This window comes from Cynocephalus volans, chromosome 5, assembly GCF_027409185.1.
Source record: "Cynocephalus volans isolate mCynVol1 chromosome 5, mCynVol1.pri, whole genome shotgun sequence".
Lineage (NCBI taxonomy): Eukaryota > Metazoa > Chordata > Mammalia > Dermoptera > Cynocephalidae > Cynocephalus > Cynocephalus volans.
In genome coordinates, this window is record NC_084464.1 from 122,899,389 (window position 1) to 122,921,098 (window position 21,710).

The window sequence follows — 21,710 nt, forward strand, 5'->3', positions numbered from 1 at the left end:
GGACACAAGGAAGGAGTATGTTTTGTAATATTGAATATGCCAACTATCCTGATATGATCATCACATATTGTACACAGATATTGATAGTGAACTCAGTACGCCACAAACATGTATAATCAATTACATTTCAATAAAAAGTAAATAAAAATATGACAATGAGGAAAACATTAACATTGATGTTGCTTAGTCTAATAAAATGGCACAAAAACTATTATATTGAGATACTCGCATCTATCTCAATAAATTGCCTCTGATGGTGACAAAGGTGATGTTTTTAACAGCAAATGCTGTTTATTAATAAGCAACATATTCAAACATCTATTTATCTCACAAACTTTAAGACACCTGAAAGTAAAAACCGTGTTTTATTAGTTTGATTATTTAACATATATTAAAATCTTTGACGTATACTGGGTGCATACTAACATTTGTGGATTTGCAATTAAATTTTATATTTCTTATGTGTAAATTCAAGCCACTTTCTGAGAACCTATTTTTATTTATATTTCTTAGTTGGAATGTCTTCCCATGTCCCATTCTGTCGCAGGCTTACTCCATACTTCCTCTCACAATCTTACAGACTCCCCAATCTTTATTCTTCAGGTTTGACATTTTGTTTCTTTTACTTTCACTGTTTTAAATCATTTTTGTTTTTTAGAATTCTATATAATATTTTGAAACTGAGTAATACAATATTATCTGTATTCTATTTGATATATTTTATTCATTTTAACATGCATAGCTTTTTATATGATTTCTAATCATTCTTTAAAAATATATATATATATTTTTCTTATATAGAATGTTCCCCATACCAAAGAGTACAGTCAGATTTTGCTGTGTAAGTAATTCTTTTGGGCACTGGGCATATGGTTTATCATAAAACAGAAATTCACTAAGGAATTAACAACCTCATTTATTTCTTGAGTTTGCCTAATGTCCAACAATGTCTTTCCAAGTAGTGGCTTAAGTACTGAGTGAATGTGGTTCTTCTAAAGATATTTTAAAAACAGAAAACTTATCCTCTATCATGTGGATTATTTAGTATCCTAACAAATGCTAAACTCTCCTGTGTTATTTATATATGGATGTTTAATATAGATTCTTTCCTATCAAAAATTATTTTTTTTTAAAGGAAGTATTTTCTTTTCAAACCTAACAACATAAACACATGGCCTGTGCAGCTGTTTAAAAGTGATGAGTGGCTACAAAAAAAAAAAAACAAAACAAACAATTGGTAACTCACTGCTGTTGGCTCCCTCCAATAGAGAGCAGCTTGTATGAAAACCATGCTAGAACAAAAAAGTCATAAGAACAAAGTCTTAATTAGCCTTGCTTAGCTTTGCCAGAGGCAAAGTAACTGGCTTTTTATTCACTGCACCTTTATGAGAAAATAATGTATCCAAATAATTGTTTTGAAAGATGTAGGGCATATGTATTTATGTTTTTATTATAACACTTAAATATGAGAAACTAAAGAAAGAATACATTTTTTAATTCATATTTTAAAAATCTGTCCTGTATATATATTCCATCTTCCTTTTTCTTAAACACTGCTCATTTCTCTATGCTTCTATTCAAAATGCTTTATCCTTGTTTGTAGCATAAACTACAAATACCTTAATCTGGTATTGCAAGTAAAATCTATTTTAAGGCTACCTTTACAGTCTTAACCTTTTTTTTTTTATTATTCACAATATTTTAACATTAACTTATACATACAGTCTTACCTTTTGTCATTCCCATTAAGGAAACTTCTATTCACACCGTGTCATTCACTTACTTTCTCTTGAATAATTTTTCTTTTTGCTCCTTCTAAACATCTGCTCTTTGTATTCTCTGCTTATTACAGGTCAAAGTACTCTCTCTCCACCTTTTTAGAATTCATTGTGCTTTTTATCTATACCTCTTATGTATTCATTAATCAAACATTTCGCTGTTAAAAAGTGGCTTTGTGATTAAAGGAGCATTTGTCTTGAAAGATAAGAAACCACAATTGCAATGTTTAATTCCAGTTTTCAAGTAAAAATGGTGTGACCCTGGCAAATCAATCAAACTTCTCTTGGTCTCAGATTTATGAAGTCTAGGTAAACATTTTAGTATACCTTTCAAAAAAACTCTTCCAATATAAGAGTCTGTGTTGTATAAAATTATGGAATACTCAAAATTCACTGTTTTCCAAAAGAAATACAAATTAACGTAACAGTGATTATCACTTTGCTTCCATTAGACTGGCAAAAATTAAAAAAGCTTTAACCTACATTACTGGCTGAGACATGATAAAAAATCACTCTCACTACTGGAGGAAATGTTTAGTGTTTCAGCTTTTATGCACACATGTATAAATCAGTTGAGAAATTTCACTACTGGAAGTATCTCATAGAAATAAAAAGCATCTGTATTATATGTACATGAATGTTAATTGCTGCATGTTTCAAATAAAAATCATTGCTCATAGCAGCAAAGAAGCCCATTAAACCTAATGGTGGAAAAGAGTGTGCCCATCAACAGGTTAAATAGATTTATGATACATTCCAACCATTGTGAATGAATGAATGAGTTACATGAAATGATTTGTGAGAACTTCCATGAACTTTAGTCAAGTGAAAAAAAGTGCAGAAAAAAATGGAAAGTGCAGGAGTTATAGGTTACAATCATAAACATTTCCCACCCACAATTGCACTTACAAAGTTTCTTAGTAGATCTCTCGAACTTCTCTTGCTGTTGGATGAAATCTAGGGCAAACTTAATTTCTGCTCACTACTAGATAATAAAATGTCTTTCAGTCATTTTGTTTTTAAAAAAGACCCAGTAGAGTAATTAATATGTTCAGTCAATGTAATGATTAAAGACTTCATTCAAAGTTGCAGCTTCCTCTCCCAGCTCTGGTCTGGGGCTGAAGGGAAGGCTACTGCCTGCCTTTGTTTCCATCCTTCCTCCCACAACTGGTAACTATGGTTTCTGACTCAAAGGAGTGATGGTGGAAAAGGAGAGCTATGTAAAAGTTCAGGGAAGATTTTGTGTGAGAATTATCCTGATTTGGCACTCTCCAGGACTGGCAAATGTTTAAAGCTGGCTCTACTTCTAATGGATGGTTTGTGGGTTCTTTAGAGAACTTCCCATCACTGGACATGTCTCTCTGCAGTTCACTTGACTTTGGCTGATACAACTCCTTTGTCTCGTAGTGTCCAACTTCTTCCTAGTTCCCTGGGCATCTGCTGGTACACTTCAGCATCCCTCTGCTGAGGCCTCCTCACCACTCCAGATAACCTTCTTGAGCAGGATCTATGACAGCTCCATGCCAGCTCTCTCTTCTGTGGCCCACGCATTGTCCCCAGGAAAAATACACATTTGGCCCTCTCCTGATAAACTAGTTTATTTCCAGTAATAGCCCTCTAGACCGCTGACCCAGTCTGTCTGGCTACGACAAGGGCTACTGCAAGGCTAATGTCTCGAACCCTGCTCACAGAGCCAATTGTCTAGCTCATAGTCCTGTTCGTGATGCCAGTTGTAGCTTTACTGGCATCATGAACAGTTGTCACAGCTCTTTTACCTGCCCCTAATCCTGCACTGACTGGGCCTATGGTTGAGCTAGGGCTGGGTCTGGAGCTCCCAGACCCCTCAAGCCCATTCACAGATGGGGTCACAAACCCTTCACACGCCAGGCTGGGTCACCAGGGTCTTTTATGCAGGTCTATAAGCTAGGTAACCAGCCAAAAGGTTCTTGGAAGCTGCAGGTCTGAAAAACATGGCTGCACAGGGCGGGCGCCTGAGGCAGTAAAAAACCAGCCAAAGTGGCACTGCAGTGCAGGCGCACTTACTCCTCCCACACACACAATGCTTACAGAACCACCCTGAACCGGCTCTGAGGTGAGGGGAGCCTGACCAAACTGTTCCATTTTCCCAACACAGTCTCCTTCGGCAATTCTCTCACCTTTTAGCCCTGTTAGTACTGGGGTCATGTGTCAAGCTCTGCAAGTGGTTTCCCTGAAGTCCCACTCACTAGGTTTGAGGTGAAGGATGAACCCTCTCATCCAGTCTCCCATGGGAGCAGGGGTTGCCTTCTCAGCTAATTGATAACTCTCTCCAGTGAAATCCTCTTGTCAATTTTCAACTCTGGCCTCATCAACCTCAACCCTTTTATACCCTGTTTGGAATATGGTCTGAAATTTGATTTTCATTTCTCAGCTTTGTACATTCTATCTAAATGATCAAAAAGCCATGCCTCAGGCAAAATGGAGACAGAGTAACCTTTTAACGTGTTTGTTATAATCCCACTTTATTATGTACATTAGTTATCTATTGATACATAACAATATTACCACAAGCTTGTGGCTTAAAACATCACACCTTTATTATCTCACAGTTTCTGTGAGTCAGGAGGTGGGCCATGGCTTACCTGAATCCTCTCTTCAGGGCTTCTCAAGACAGCAATCAAGCTGTCGGCTGGGGTTTGACTGGGGGACGATCTGCTTTCAAATTCCACGCTTACTCTCAGCCCTCAGTTCCTTGTGGGTTGCTTAACTGGGGTGTGAGTTTCTTGGTGGCTGTCATCTGGGGGTTGCCCTCAGTTTCTTGCAATGTGGGCTTTTCCAACATGGCCACTTGCTTCCTCAAAGCAGCAAGAAAGAGAAAGTCTTTCAGCAAGGCAGGCACTACAATGTTATGTAACATAATCACATGCATGTAATCATGTAGACCCAACCACCTTTACTCTACTCAGTTTATTAGCAGCTAGTCACAGATCCCACTCCCACACAAGGCGAAGGAATTCCACAAGGATGAAAACATCAGGAGATGGGGCTGATGGGGGCCACAATAGAGTCTGTCTGCCATAATATGATAAACAATGAAAAAAATCAGATGTGTGTGTGTGTGTGTGTGTGTAAGAGAGGCTACTTGTTTATGTAAGATTATATGACAGGAGAACACATGGACAGAGAGCCTAGACTTTGATATCTGTCATCCTGGAGGGAGATAATAGAATGTGTTATTATAATAAAAAAGAGGAAAACAGAAGCGGAAAACAAAAAAGAGAAAAAAATATATTCATTCAAAATTAAGCATGCACATTATCATGTATATTCATGTATGCAACATACATATATATAAAATATATATACCTATACTCATATATGAATTATGTGTAAATAATTGAATAGAAACTATATTACAAAGAAGAATAAAAGAAAATTTTTTCTCTCATTTTTCTTATAAGATGTTTCTTTTAAAATTATTCATCACGATCAAGTGGGATTCATCCCAGGGATGCAAGGTTGGTTCAACATACGCAAATCAATAAATGTGATACACCATATTAATAAACTCAAACACAAGGACCATATGATCATCTCTATAGATGCTGAAAAAGCATTTGATAAAGTTCAGCACTCATTCATGACAAAGACCCTCTATAAGTTAGGTATAGAGGGAAAGTATCTCAACATAATTAAAGCCATATATGACAAACCCACTGCCAATATCATCCTGAATGGGGAAAAGCTGAAAGCTTTTCCTTTAAGAACAGGCACTAGACAAGGATGCCCACTCTCACCACTCCTATTCAACATAGTGTTGGAAGTACTAGCCAGAGCAATCAGAGAAGAGAAGGAAATAAAGGGCATCCAGATTGGAAAAGATGAAGTCAAACTGTCCCTGTTTGCAGATGACATGATCCTATATATCGAACAGCCTAAAACCTCTACAAAAAAACTGTTGGAATTGATAAATGATTTCAGCACAGTAGCAGGATACAAAATCAACACACAAAAATCAGTAGCATTTCTTTTCTCCAATAGTGAACATGCAGAAGGAGAAATCAAGAAAGCCTGCCCATTTACAATAGCCACCAAAAAAATAAAATACTTAGGAATTGAGTTAACCAAGGAGGTGAAAAATCTCTATAATGAGAACTACAAACCACTGCTGAGAGAAATTAGAGAGGATACAAGAAGATGGAAAGATATTCCATGCTCTTGGATTGGAAGAATCAACATAGTGAAAATGTCCATACTACCCAAAGTGATATACAAATTCAATGCAATCCCCATCAAAATTCCAAAGACATTTTTCTCAGAAATGGAAAAAACTATTCAGACATTTATATGGAACAATAAAAGACCACGAATAGCCAAAGCAATGCTCAGCAAAAAAAATAAAGCTGGAGGCATAACACTACCTGACTTTAAGCTATACTACAAAGCTATAATAACCAAAACAGTATGGTACTGGCATAAAAACAGACACACTGACCAATGGAATAGAATAGAGAATCCAGAAATCAACCCACACACTTACTGCCATCTGATCTTTGACAAAGGCACCAAGCCTATTCACTGGGGAAGGGACTGCCTCTTCAGCAAGTGGTGTTGGGATAACTGGATATCCATATGCAGGAGAATGAAACTAGATCCATACCTCTCACCGTATCCTAAAATCAACTCAAAATGGATTAAGGATTTAAATATACACCCTGAGACAATAAAACTTCTTAAAGAAAACATAGGGGAAACACTTCAGGAAATAGGACTGGGCACAGACTTCATGAATACGACCCCAAAAGCACGGGCAACCAAAGGAAAAATAAACAAATGGGATTATATCAAACTAAAAAGCTTCTGCACAGCAAAAGAAACAATTAAAAGAGTTAAAAAAGACAACCAACAGAGTGGGAGAAAATATTTGCAAAATATACATCTGACAAAGGATTAATATCCAGAATATATAAGGAACTCAAACAACTTTACAAGAAGAAAACAAGCAACCCAATTAAAAAATGGGCAAAAGAGCTAAGTAGGCATTTCTCTAAGGAAGATATCCAAATGGCCAACAGACATATGAAAAAATGCTCAACATCACTCAGCATCCGGGAAATGCAAATCAAAACCACATTGAGATACCATCTAACCCCAGTTAGGATGGCTAAAATCCAAAAGACTATGAACGATAAATGCTGGCGAGGCTGCGGAGAAAAAGGAACTCTCATACATTGTTGGTGGGACTGCAAAATGGTGCAGCCTCTATGGAAAATGGTATGGAGGTTCCTTAAACAATTGCAAATAGATCTACCATACGACCCAGCCATCCCACTGTTGGGAATATACCCAGAGGAATGGAAATCATCAAGTCGAAGGTATACCTGTTCCCCAATGTTCATCGCAGCACTCTTTACAATAGCCAAGAGTTGGAACCAGCCCAAATGCCCATCATCAGATGAGTGGATACGGAAAATGTGGTACATCTACACAATGGAATACTACTCAGCTATAAAAACGAATGAAATACTGCCATTTGCAACAACATGGATGGACCTTGAGAGAATTATATTAAGTGAAACAAGTCAGGCACAGAAAGAGAAATACCACATGTTCTCACTTATTGGAGGGAGCTAAAAATTAATATATAAATTCACACACACACATACACACACACACACACACAAATCGGGGGGGGGGAGGGAAGAAGATATAACAACCACAATTATTTGAAGTTGATACAACAAGCAAACAGAAAGGACATTGTTGGGGGGGAGGGGGGGGAGGGAGAAGGGAGGGAGGTTTTGGTGATGGGGAGCATTAATCAGCTACAATGTATATCGACAAAATAAAATTTAAAAAAAAAAAAGAAAAAAAAAATAAATTTGGTTAATAGAGCTGAAATGTTATTTTTGTTTTAGAAAAAAAGATAAAAACAATAATAGAAACAAAAATTTTAGCAACTGGATAGCATTTTTATTCACAAGTTATTAAGGACTTTAGGATGTTAAACTGTTTTTGTGCAAGGATGTAACAATCAATTCGCCTTTATACACACACGTACACATACACATACACACAGAGTATATATCAGGGCCTAGTTTTGCTTTAAATTTAGTTTTCAAGATAAGAGAATGGAGTTTGCTGAAGTGATAATCAAGTGCTTAAAAATTGTCCAAAACAAAACATCCAAGGAACATCCAAGGAAAAACAACAAATGAAAATAGTCAAGAGATTTCAAATAGTTCAGATTGACCAATAAATCTTACTATTTGGAAGCCAGTAGCTATAGAAAAGGATGATAATAATATTACAATTTAATCACCTAGACACACTAATAATCCAGCTTCTTTAACAAAATGAAATATAGACTCATTGTTCAAAAAAATTCAGTAAGAAAGTGGTAGAAATTTTGATAGAAAAAACTGAAACAAAAAGGCAAAAAGAGACTAAGTTCTTATAGGTTATTGAATTGATAGATCTCAGGCAGAATTCAGTGTTTGTCCATTTCTCACGGTGTCTATTGGGTTACAGCTGTCTTCCTACTTTTCTTTCCTTCTTCCCCTTTCTATGGCATTGGTTGCTTTTGTTCTGTTGTGCTCTGCAGTGGCTACTGCTAATGCTAATGTGGGTATCCTGTCCACATCGCCAATTGTAGCACCCTTAATCCTGTTCATGACACCAATTGTACAGCTACTTGACCACGCCAGTTGTTGGGCTCTTTTACCTGCTGGTAATCCTGCCAGCTGGGCCAATTGTCGAGCTAGGTCTCGGTCTGGAGCTCACAGAACCCTCAAGCCCGTTCACAGACTGGGTCACAAACCCTTCATACACCAGGCTGGGTCACCAGACCCCACACACACCAGGCTGGGTCACCATACCCGTTACACACAGGTCTATGAGCTAGGTAACTGGCCAAAGGGTCCTTGGAAGCTGCAGGTTGGAAAGCATAGCTGCACAGGGCGGATGTCCAAGGCAGATGCCCACCCGCCTGCTTCACTAAAACTCCTCTCTCTCTCTCTCTCTCCCTCTTTCTCTCTCTCTCTCTCTCTAAAGAAGAACACAAGAATAGCAACAAAACAAAAAAGATACATTGGCACGCATGTGCACTAACTACACACACACACACACACACACACACACACACACACACACACACACACACACACACAGAGGCGAGCCTCGCGCACACACACAATTTGTTTACAAAGGATGCTGAACCACACCCAACTGGACCTGAGGCAAATGCCCTGACCAAACTATCCTATTTTCCCAACAGGTTCCTTTCTTTATTTCCTCCTCTTTTTAAATTGCTTTTTATCCTCAACTTTTTCAATCCAACATGTTTTATTTTTTCCCCTCTATGAGGACATATCTTTATCATTGCATTTACATTACTGTCATAATTGTTTGTTTATAACCTGTCACCTCCAGCAAAGTGGGAGCTTTTCTTCACCTCTTTATCACCAGTTGCATACACTGTGCTTGGCATATTGGCAATATGTGCTATGAATGAATGAGTTTTTCACTTGTTTTTGTGTCTGCCTCTATATCTTCACTCACGTACACTCCTCTATTCTTTCTTTACTACTTTCTGCTCTGCAAGGCCTAAACATCTTATAGCCAGAAGGAAAATTAGAAATGAAGTATCCAGTGTTTCTAAAGGTGCAGTCTATGAAGTTTCCTAGACTCTAATTCTGAAAACACTCATTAAAAATGTATATTTTTGAGTGCCAAGCCAGATCTACTGATTCAGAATCACTTCAGTAAGATTAGGAACTGTACTTGTTGACAGGCTCCTGGGTTATTCTTATACAAATTAATGCTTGAGATTTACTGTAGCACAATCCTGCAATTTAGAAATAAAATAAGCAACAAAAAAATGAATTTGTAATCCTCAGGGCTTAGAGAGTCATTCAGGGGCCAATTTGATAATATCTAACATCGTAACAAAGTTCAATGCATTCCTTAATTTCTTTCTTTCTGATTTTCTGTTACTTAAAGGGCACATGTGAGTCTCAATACTCACATTTTTAGCATGAAATAAATGTCTCAGAGAATGTGTTAGATTACTTAGATTAGTACCATCGAATTGAGTTGTGTTGGGCTATTGATATGATGCCTGTGAATCTGCCGGGGAAGCTTGTCTGTTTGCATTTGGGTATAGTCTAAATGAGAGATATTTATGGCCATTTAGCAATCATTCCTGAGCTCAGGTAAGAAGAATAAATTCATTCTATGTCCTTAGATTGTATAATTTAGTCAAGTGTAGTTTTCACTGTTGTTTGTCTCACAGGACTTTCTAATGGCTTTCATTGGCTTGTATTTGTGTGCCTGTTATTGGAAGCAGTTGTAGGACTGGAGCACTATTAGATTATTAATGCGGCTGAGAAGTCATGGATTTCTCCTGATGTGTTGCCTTTTTAGTTGAATTTAAAAGGACTTCAGCAATTTTCTCTTTCTAGGAAATAGCCTAACTGCAAACAAAATGAAGTCCACGTGTGAACTCTGGTGTCTCTGTTTAGTCTCCCCCTCTCCAGTCTTTAATCCCCCCTCCGTCCTTCTTTCTTCCTCACCTCCTCTCTGTCTCCCTCTCTTCTCTCTGGCACACATATATATACACAATTAAGGAATGAAAAAAAACAAATTAATATCACTCTCAAATTGTGAACAAAACTCAGATGTGTTTCTAATTTAAGACCTAATTACAGTTCCATTTTTAGTTTTTCCATACACAGCTGCATACCATGTTATTCACAATTTTCCCTTTGCCAAGGATGCTGTTAAACATTGATTGTAAAAAATCTGAGAACAATGTACATTTTTCCTTGAATATTGTCTTCACAAACACAAATAGACCTTTATTTACTCTTTATAATAATTCTGAAGTGTTACTCTTAAAGATGTTGCCGCTTATTTGTATAAATAGAATGGAAAAGACTGAAATGCATTCCTCACCATCACTTAGAGGTGCCATGCCAAGTCTTTACACCCATGTGGACTCGTCTTCTGGTACATGTGCTTTGCTTCTATGCTGAACAGATCTGCCCAGACACTGACTGCTGCCCACCATTATGGCCTGGTTATTGTCTCTTTTCTATCATCTAAAAAAAAAAAATTACTTGGAAAACTTGCAGAAACTTTGAGTAGCATTCTCTAGTTCATCACTTTCTCACAGAACTGAGACCCATTTAGATTGAGTGACTTTCCTTTGGTTGCAATCAAGGCCATGATGGGAGTGGGTACAGAGTCCAGTGCTAATGTTGTTCCATTCCTTTCTATCAGTAATTTCTTGCAGAATTTTGTTCTGCCTGTCATGCCTTTGGTTGCTCCAACATAAGCCTTTATAGCATAGTGGTTTTAATATGACTTATGCAAGTTCAAACCAAATGGAGATAATATATTTTAAATGGGACTCTGATGTCTATTAAATTCTGTTATAAGTTATATGGAGGCGATTTTAAGGCTTGTTCTTAAAGAGTAGTTAGGACCATAATATCCTTTTTAATAAAACCCATGGCTTAATTTGGAGGCTGATATATAGAAATAAATTTCCGTAAACCCATTGGGAAAAAAAGCTATTCCTCGTCACATTTTCTTCTAGTCCTTTGTATGCCAATCTTTGGATTATTGTTTCCTGACTGATGAGAATAAGATTTTAAATTTTGTGAGGTAGGTACTATTGTACCCATTGTGCAGGTGAGGAAACTCTCAGGAAGAGTTTGTGAACTCTTTGTGAACTTGATGGAACATGTAAAAATGAACAAGTTACTAAATCTTCTAGGTAAAGGTTTTCTAAACCAATAGGATAGGAACAACAGGAACAGAGCTGCTGAGAGGGTCAAATGAAACAGTGTACATATATGAAGTTCTCAGCATAGTGCTGCCATTGTAAGCACTTGATATGAAGTCACTATCATAAAAAACTAGTATAAATTTCCTAAAGTTTTTAATTTACAATATGGATAGGGAATGGTGTCCTTCAGAGAAATTTAAGCATAGCTTGATGAGACCTGTCAGGTGTCCTTTGAGTGAGTTTCTGAAGGAGCTTTATAAGTGAAGGTGTTGGGTGCACCTTTATTCCAAGAGAGATCCATTAGTCACCTGTTTTGGTGGGGTGCTCTCTGATAGATGTCAATTGACCGAACTGTCTTTGACCAGGACTAATTCCTGAGGTTTGCTATGAAACAAATTTTACCAACTGAAGAGAGTTTGGACTTTTAGACTGCTGACATCATGGTATCCCTGGACCTGTGGTAAAAGTGTGTTCAGAAACATAAATCGGTTGACTCTAGTATTCACCAGGACAGGCAATAGGCAGTGTCATCTACATTTAAGAGCAATTTACATTTGATGATCTCTTAAGATAAGATATCCAATAAGCTAAATGAAGCACAAACTATGAAAGCACTGTTAATCCTTTGAGGAGAAAAAATGATCTAACTCCAAAGGAGTGTTATGTTCTCTTTAACAGTGGATTTTGGGTAGTGCTGGGTTAGCAAGTGCAAAGTTATTACATTCAATACGTATAGACGTCTAGGGAAACATACTTCCATCCACCAACTATTATATGATTCCTTTCTAAGGATGGTTTCAAGAGTTCCATAAACAGTATGTATATTACCCAAAACAATGAAGTAAGATGGGTAATAATGCAGGAAGCTTTTGATTAGTTTTTACAGAAAGAACCATAAATTTTTCAAACAAAAGCAGAGCCACTTCAAATTTCCTATTCTTTCTCACTGTCTTTGCTGAAAATTGATATGAGAGACAGAAAGAAGTAAAAAGGCTTGAGGAGTAGAGTGAAGACAGAAAAACACTTTTACATCGAAATAAAAAAGCACTAAAATTGTAAAATAATACCCAACTTGGCAAAGTCTAAAACAAATGTGTTTTAAATTTGGCCCTGGAAGATTTCTGTGGTACGATCCACAAAGAAAGACTGAGAGAAGAGTCGTCTCCACTTAAATCCTCCTCCATGGGAGCTGTAATCTGTGCTGCCTTTAGTTAGATCTGAGGGAAGAATTAGGACCATTCATCTTCAAAAGAGATTTTAAGGCAGATGGCTAAGCAGGTGTACAAAAGATTTTGAATTAATAAAAAGGTAATGATCTCTTTTTGAAGCCAAATAACATCTATTTGGGTTGCCTAATAGAATATGTAAATTAAACAAGTTTCATAGGGGTGGGGTGAGTAGGGGTAAAGAGGGGCAGCTCATCCTGGCCTGGTCTAGGAGAAAATGGGTTTCAAGCAGCATCGGAATGAATGCCCAGAGATCTTTCTGAGTTAACCTTTTGCAGATTTGCAGTGCTACTTTTGAAAGCATATTTGCTAGAGACAAAGACATATGCACATAGTTAAGAGTTTACAAGGCTGGGCCTGAGGGTTTATTAATATTAGTAATGGTTAGTCTCCAGAGATGACACAGGCGGTTTGATTACACAAAATAAGCAAACAGCATTTTGCTGTGTAGATATACATGAGAAAGCTTAAATGCCAAAGACTGGGTGATTCACACAACTTCATTACCTAGTGGGAGCAAGAAGCTGAGATATTCTCATCTAAGTATGGATTATTCTAAAGTGCATGTTGCTGAATAATTAGAGAGTGACCTTTGGTTTTGAGAACCAAGGTGTGATAAAGGACAGGCTTAACATCTTTGTCAGTTTATGTATTACTGAGCTCCTGAGACAATATTCATGTGTTCAAGAGACCGATTGTGCTGTTTTTTCCCCCCCAAAATGTCTTCTTATCACAGAAATTGTACACATGACTTAGAGACTGATCCCTGAAATGATGTTTTCCCTATAAGCAATGAATTAAATTTCCATGTGTGTACTGACAGGCAAATTCAAAACTAATTCCTTGAAGGAAGGTTATGTCTTCACACATCTTGGGCCCACGGATAGCTATAGAATTTCTAAATGAGGAGCTTGGGTACGAGAGCTGGATGAAAGTGAACTTATGTTCAGGTTATAATAGCACAAAAGAACACATTGTTTTTACTTTGTGTATCTTTTCGGAGTGAATCTGGAAGGGGCTAGTAGAGATTAACAAGGAGCAAAACCCACCATTCCTTCCTTTGGTGCCTCGAAGTGCATGCAACATTTAACTTAACCACTTAATTAAATCTTGATAATTGGAATTGACATAAGATACATTATACATGTAATACATATGCTGCAGATGTGTGTGTTTATATATACATACACGCACACACAGACACATGAGCATATGACGTGTATATATCACTCCAGCTGTCGATGCTCCCTCCAACCTTCGCATCACACACCACTAGTAAAGTCAGTATCCTACCTCACTGTGTGTTGCTATTTCTCTTCTTATGTATATTTCTTCTCTTCCTAAGCACAGTAGCAAGGGCATAAATGATCTCATATATAAATATGAAATTTTAGTCATGATGCATATTTGTAGATGAGGAAAGACATCAGTACACATCAGAATAGATGAATTTTATGCTGTTTTGGCAATTGTGGGATGGTATAGTTTAGTTCATCGTTATAAAGGAATATGAATGTGCCATAAATGTATTTCTATCTTTGAAGTATAGACTTTGAGCCACCGAGTGTACAAGCCTCTTTACTGTCTCCCTCAGCCCCTAAAAGTGTTACAGCTTCAACCAGAATTCACTAGAAGCATGGGCCCACATGGTGATGCTCACATGACTGTGGCCTGGTTTTTAATTTGAGGAAAAAGTTGGTATTTACATTAAGAATTGGGTGGGAAGGGGAGAAGAGATAGAAAGACAGGAAGATATAATTTCACTTCTTTTCAGTGAAGTCAAACCCTCAGCTCTAAAAATTATCTGCACAATAAGTCTCTGATTATTGAATACTGATTTCTAGTCCCAGCTTTATAACTTTCCAAGACATTTTTCGTTGGCGTATGCACTATTAGAAATTCATACAATTTTTCAAACCAAGATAATTTTGGTTAAATTTAACCGTCAAATTCAACATATATTTTACCATACATTTTTCCCCCTAGGACATGAGAAAGAAGTTGGTGGAGACAGGAGAAAACTTATCACATAATCAAATATAAAAAAGGTGTTGCATTGCCAAAAATATTTGGGAATTTCTGTGCTGAGCCATACTGCTTCCTTATTTTTGTTTCTAGACTGAGATGGTACACAACATATTCCACTTCCTTTTTCTCTTAAAACCTGGTAATAGCTCTGTTTAGTTTGAGGTCAGTCTAACCATGCCCCTCACTTAAAGGCTATGCAACCTCAGAGTAGGAGGCTAAAATATTCTCCCTTCTGGTTGATTGAGGGACACATTAATGACAGCAGATACTTTAACACTACTCTAGCACCAAAAGGAAAAACAAAGTGAATTTCCTCAGTTTTCCAAACAGCAGCTCCATGAAAGGAACATGCCCACATAGCTTGTAGATATCCATTCCATAAAGACAGACTAAAAATCTAGACTGGGAGCAATTATGGTAAAGCATCCAATCATGGGTATTTTACTTACTTATTTATTGCTGTGTAAAACAAAACAAAATTTTAAAATGTCTCTTCCACTAATGATCAAAAAAGGTATATGATTTTCTGACAATAAACCCTGAAGGACTGGTTTTGCCATGGGAATCTTGACAAGAGTTTCTGAAATCATTTAAAATCCTGATGGATTAGTATGATCATGTTCCAGCCATTTGTTTTTTTGGTGTTAATTGCTTTTAATCTTTAGAGATGTATCCATTAATCTGTTCACTAGGGAAGAAGATGTGCTTTTGTGTCAGGTCTCTAAATCTCCATTAACAAATGCTAACATTAAAAAATAAATAAATAAAACCCTCATATTATTTGCTTAGAGTTGAACATTTTCAAGGGAGTAAACTTAATTTTAAGGAATTTAATTTGACCTATGGCTTCTGTGAATATGTAATTGTGTGTTCTCAAAACTGTCAGCCTTAAAGTCATGACCAGGAGCTGGGTAATCATTTGTGCTGATCATTTCAATATCAAAAACACTGGGCTCTAGCCTTTGAGTCCAGAGCAAGAACCTGGGATGCAAATCCATATATGATGGATTCTGTTGGTTTATGCATGGGAGGGAACATTTATCTGTCACCTGCAAATGAACTCCATCATCCCAATAGAAACACCAAGTAGCAATGGTTTTCTCCAGGGCAGTTTTGAAGGAGGCACTAATATTTGAGTTTAGAAGTTGGAAGATGAATCATAGCTCACCTTTACTGAATGCTTACCATGTGCCAGCCACTGTTTTAAGAACTTTACATGTCTTCACTCAGGTTATCCTCTTAACAATCTATGAAGTAGATACTAATTATCATCTCCTTGTTAAATATGAGGGAGGAACACAAAAAAATATGTTAACTATCTTGCCCAAGGTCACAAGGCCTGGAAGTGAAGGAGTTGGCATTTTGAACCTGGGAACTATAGCTCCAGAACTTGCCCTCTTGATCATGTGAATCACAGCCCCTCAAGACGAGAGGTCAGAGTAATTATAATTTAGACCATCAGGTTAGAGGATAAGAACAATGCTCCTTTCATATTACCCCAAATAGATATATCTTACAAAATTTTAAGTCACCAATTCTAATACAAATATTTGAAATTTGGTAAATTGTAAAGAAAAAAATTATGGCACAAATATATATTGATCACTGTTATAAATGTATCATTCTGATAGCTGCTCTAATGGATACAACTTTGCATAAAATATGGTTCTTGCCCTTTAGGAAATTACAATTTAGCAGTAGAGGAAAATATATAGACAGTATAATGTAATATGAGTAAGGGTCATATGAGTGTGTGAACATCAGAAGCTTGGAACAGAAAGAAATATCACTTTTGATCTAGAGTGGATGGCATCTAAACTGCAATTCAAAATGTTGATTGGCAATAAATTATGAAAAGTTTTGGCTGTCATATGGAATACTTTAAAGCTGCAGAAAACCTCTGAAGACTTTTGTGATGGCAAGTGGCATGTTCAAGTCAGTTTAATAATGCAAAAAACAAAAAAACTTTTTGAAAATTGTAAAATTGATTTATAAAGACATGTTTCTAATGATGATTTGAAAGTGATAAAGTTGTTAAAAAATGGAAGTAAGCACACAAAATGAATTGCAGGAAGAGAGAAAATAGAGACGTAGACAAGCAGAAATAAGATAATGCTAGGCCTGAATTAGAAAGGCAGCAATAGAAATGAATAACAGTAGGTGAGCAAGCAAGACCAAGAAAGAAGATCCATAGGATTTGATATTTAAATATTTTCATTCAACACTCATTTGGCAAATGTTTATTCAATACCTAGTACTTGCAAAGTTTCTGTTCTAGGCACTGATGTTTCGGTAGTAAACAACAGAAAAAAAGTCCCTGCATTCATGGAGCTTAGAATATAGTGAGAAGGATAATAAGTAAACATATAAATAAAAATATAATTTTAAATAGTGGTAAGAGAAATGAAGAAAATGAAGCAGATTAGAAGATGATGTATGTATGGAATTTAAAATGGGAAATTGATGGCACAGGGCATGAAAGGGATTATTGTAGAAGTAAGATCCTTGATTAAGTAAGAGGAATGAGATACAGTGCACAGTAGAAGGGATTTGCCAACCCTAAAAACATCCAGTGTAATAAGAGAAAAGTCAAAGGGTATGTTCATGGATGCCATAGGGTTGTTAAATTTGACAGAAGATGATTTTTAAAAATTACTTTTATTTTGGCAGTCCTGTAATAGTCAAAATAAGGAAGATGTTAGATGAGTGACCAGAGAGTTGATAGTATATTATTTTGGATGGTGGAAAAGCAATTTTGCCAGGTAAGTACAGTAGAATTTACAGGAAATGTATAATGCTCCCAAGAAATTTGGGGCTACATAGTTAAAATGAACCCTAAACATGGTTGTATGTTTTTCTATAGCCATGTTCAGTTGCTCTGGTAGGTGATGAACAGGATTTAACTTGAAGTGGGGTTTTGCAAGGGGTTACAATAGAAGGCTGGAAGGGCAAGATAATTAAGGATGTATGCAAAAGAGTGATGTCAGGGTCAAAGCATGAAATCTGTTTTGGGTTAGAGAGAAAGTGAGCAGGGCATGAAAGGGCTATTGGTGGAATCAACAGATTGGAGTTCCAATGGAATTAAATAATTGTTGCAGCAGAAGACCTAGAATAAGTCAACTGGAAAGATAAGTAATGGTCAGAGTGAATTGTTTGGAATCGGTGTTTTCAGAGATGCTATGTGCCAAGGTCTAAGGTATAAGCAAGAGTCAGTGGCTAAGTTGGAGTGAAGGGAAAAAAGCTTTGGGATGAAGGAGGTTAAAGAACTGAGAGGTGAGATTATCAGGTCTGTTTCTCCAAAAATGATGATAGTGATGGTGGTGGAAAGGAAGAAAGTGAGTCAAGTGCTCTGGTTTTCAGTGAATAAGGGAAAGTGACCTGAGTATAAGGAGGTAATGGCACATAGGTGGACAGTGAATAGTAAAGTTTTGTAGCCTGAGCCTTAGGAGGATAGAGGCATTTTGGAGGAAGAAGAAGTAGTAGACATGGTCTAAGGAAGGTTAAGGTATTTATTCCAAGAAATGTGGAAAAATTTTAAACAGTGAAAGTGAGCAAAATGTGTGCTGGGGTCAGAGGGCACATTTCTCCATTGAAGGATAAACATGCAATGATTGATGGGGAAATTCAGGTGGAGAACTTTAATAGTAGATAACATTTACAGAGTGCCTAGGATTTATGGATGGAGGGGACCCAGAACGATATGAATGAAGAAGGTATTTCAGGCAGAAGTGAAGATAGGGAGCAATGACAGAAATGTTAAAAAGCATTCTCTTTTGTGCAACAGAATACAAAGAAATGTTCTCAGACATACCCAATTTCACTATGGCTGTGTGAGAAGTTTAAACAGGAGAGAAGTAGGGCATTGGACTGGAATAGTAAGTTGGAACTGTATTGTGAAGGGTCTTAAATACTAGAATGGGAATTCAGACTCTCGGAGAATATTGAATCCTAAACTGAGAAGCTGAAATTTGCAATAATATCTGATAGAGAACTCATAACACATTCCTGATTATGGGAGTGCAGAGATGAAAAGTTTATGGTATTAACTCTGGCTCTCTTTCCTTCACTACTTGGGCTAAATGCTAATATTATCCAAGGATCTTTCCAGATGAATCTCTGTCATTCCTATCTCTTTCCAATCACTTCTCAGTCTCTTTACTTTAATCAAGCTACCACCGACTTCCTCCCACATCTGGTCCAGCACTACTTCTGGATGTGTTTTGCTAAGGTTGCTGCTTTGCCTGGAAGGCCCTCATTCCTAAGCTGCATGACCCAAGCTTTACTTCCTCTGAGACCTTGCTAGAGGCTCCTGCTGTATGAGATGCCTTCCCAAACCAACCTTCCTCCTGTGAGACTGGCCTCCAGCTTTGTATTTCTTGGCATGTGTGAAAAGTTCATAGATATGTTATTCTGGCCTTACTCATGTTGCTTGTTTGTTGCTTGTGTGTTACTCTTGTCTTCCTTGGGGTCAGAGACCTTGTCTCCAGTTCTTTAGTATTCTTCAATGTAATTAGCATAATCTTTTGAAAATAGAAGAAGAATATGAAGAAACACCCTTGAACTCAGCTTTGTTTCTCTGAACTAGGTTATCTTTGGTTTGAGGGTAACAACAACAGCTAATAATAGTATATCACATTGAACTATCATTTATAATTGTTTGGATCTGATCATAAAATAAGATTTTTAAAAAAATTCTACATCTAAAAATTCATTGTGGTTTGGCAAATTTTTTTTTTTTTTTTTTGGTTATGAACCCTATCTTAATTGGAAAGTCTAGTGGAAACTTTACTGAGTCTATCGGAGACATTTATAACTACTTACAATTTATTTTCAATCTTTCAGTTCAAGACAAACAAAAAAGTTTTGCATTCCTTCCTCTTCAGAAAAGATAGTTGCCAAGCTTAGGTGTTTTAAGGATTACTTTCCCTGATGTTTCATTTAATTAATGTTTACATCTTGCAAAATATGGAAGTGCTGTGTCCCTAGACCTTCCCTTCCAAGTTCAACTTTCACCCTAATGAAACTCTAGTCATCCTACAAGTGAGTATTGAAAACAGCACTCGAGGTGATCTCCATGCTCTCAGTCTCTCCACTTTCCAATATAGACCCTTTCTTCCTTCTCAGTTCCTTCCTTTAATCACATTTATTAATAAGTTCATGGAAAAGTTTCAAATTTTAAAAAAAAGTATAATAAAGGAGAAATCTCCATTTAATGTTAGCTTGGTTAGGTAATACTGGTTTATCTGTACTTAAGGACTTACCCAATAGAGTATTTTTATCCTTGGTATGTGTACAATTATCTTTTATTTTATTATTATAAAATTATAGAATTTTAGAGTCAGAAAGAGCCTCTTATGCAAGCTACTCATTTTAACGATCTATGAGCAACTAAGAGACTAATCTAAAGAGATTCAGTCAGTTAACTTCAGAGGTGAATATGGCACTTTCTTTATTAAAACACACAGAGACACACAGGCACACACACACACATATCCTGATTAAATTTCTACTATGACCTAGTCCAGTAGGGGCTCTGGAGTTACAAGATGTTTATGACACACCTGGCTCTCTGAATTTACAGAGTAGGGAAGACACATAGATAAACAATCAATTACAGGTACAATACAAGTTGTTGTAATAAATACATGTGCAAAATGTTATGGGGGTTCAAAAGAAAGGATTTAGGGGAAGGCTTTAGAGAAGCTGTCATCTTAAACTGAGTTTTAAAGTTCACCTAAGATTCTTCTAAATTGTAAGAAAGAGGGCATCAGAAGTGGAGGAAACAACATCAGTGAAAGATTTGGAGGTATTGAAAGTGCATAACTTGTTCCAAGAGTGAACACTAGTTGCATCTAGTGAGAGATTAAAGAGGCACATGAAGAGGAGGAGAGTGGCATGAGAAAATGAGGAAAAGGTGTTAGAACTAGTATCTGGTAGCCCTTGATCACCATACTGCAGGTTTTAGACTTTACAAAGACAATCAAGTGACTCTGGAATTTTTTCAGTGACAGTCATATGATTAAATCAGTGTGACAGAAAGATAAATTGTGACCATATGAAACACGGATTAGAGGGAAAATGCCATTGAAGTAATGCAGGTGAGAAATAATCAGGATCTGAACATTAGGACAGTGCCAGGATAACTGGACAAAAAAGATTGATTCAAATGTTCTAGATGCAGGGACAACAAGTGTTGGTAACTGAGTAGACTTAGAAGGTGAAGGAGAACTTGAAGTTGGCTTTTACGTTAGATTAACAGGTGCCATAAAAAGGACATGAAATATACAGGAATTCATTGCAATGTTCCGTATGTTAAACCATGTTGGCAATGGTTGCCTCGCTAAATTTTTTTAAGATTACCTAGAGGTTGTCTTCTTGGATACAGATTTTGTCCAATCCAAGTTTTCTTAAGAACAACATATAAACTCCTTTCTTCATTTTAGTAGTAAAGAAATGAATTTAAACTTCAGTGTTTAACAGTAAATACAAACAAAATGTCAGACATTTTCAGATGCATTATTTATTTAATTAATTTTTGAAAGACCAAATTTGAAAAGAGACTAAGCATTAATAAAAGTAATTTTATGAATGTTTGAACTTCGGGGAAACATTTTGAGAAATTTGATGTCATGGCTCCTTTAATCACATATGTGCATGCATACACATAAGAAAATGTGTAAATTTTATATTCAGACCCATATATAATTTATGAATGTTATATATACACGAAACTTATGTAGGACTTATTAAACTTGTTATGTCTTTTTAAAAAAATTTTACTTTATTTTATTTTGTCGACATGCAATGTGGTTGATTATTGTGGCCCATTACCGAAATCTTCTTCCCTCCTCCCTCTCCCCCCTCCCTCCCAAAAATGTCCTTTCTGTTTGCTTGTTGTATCAATTT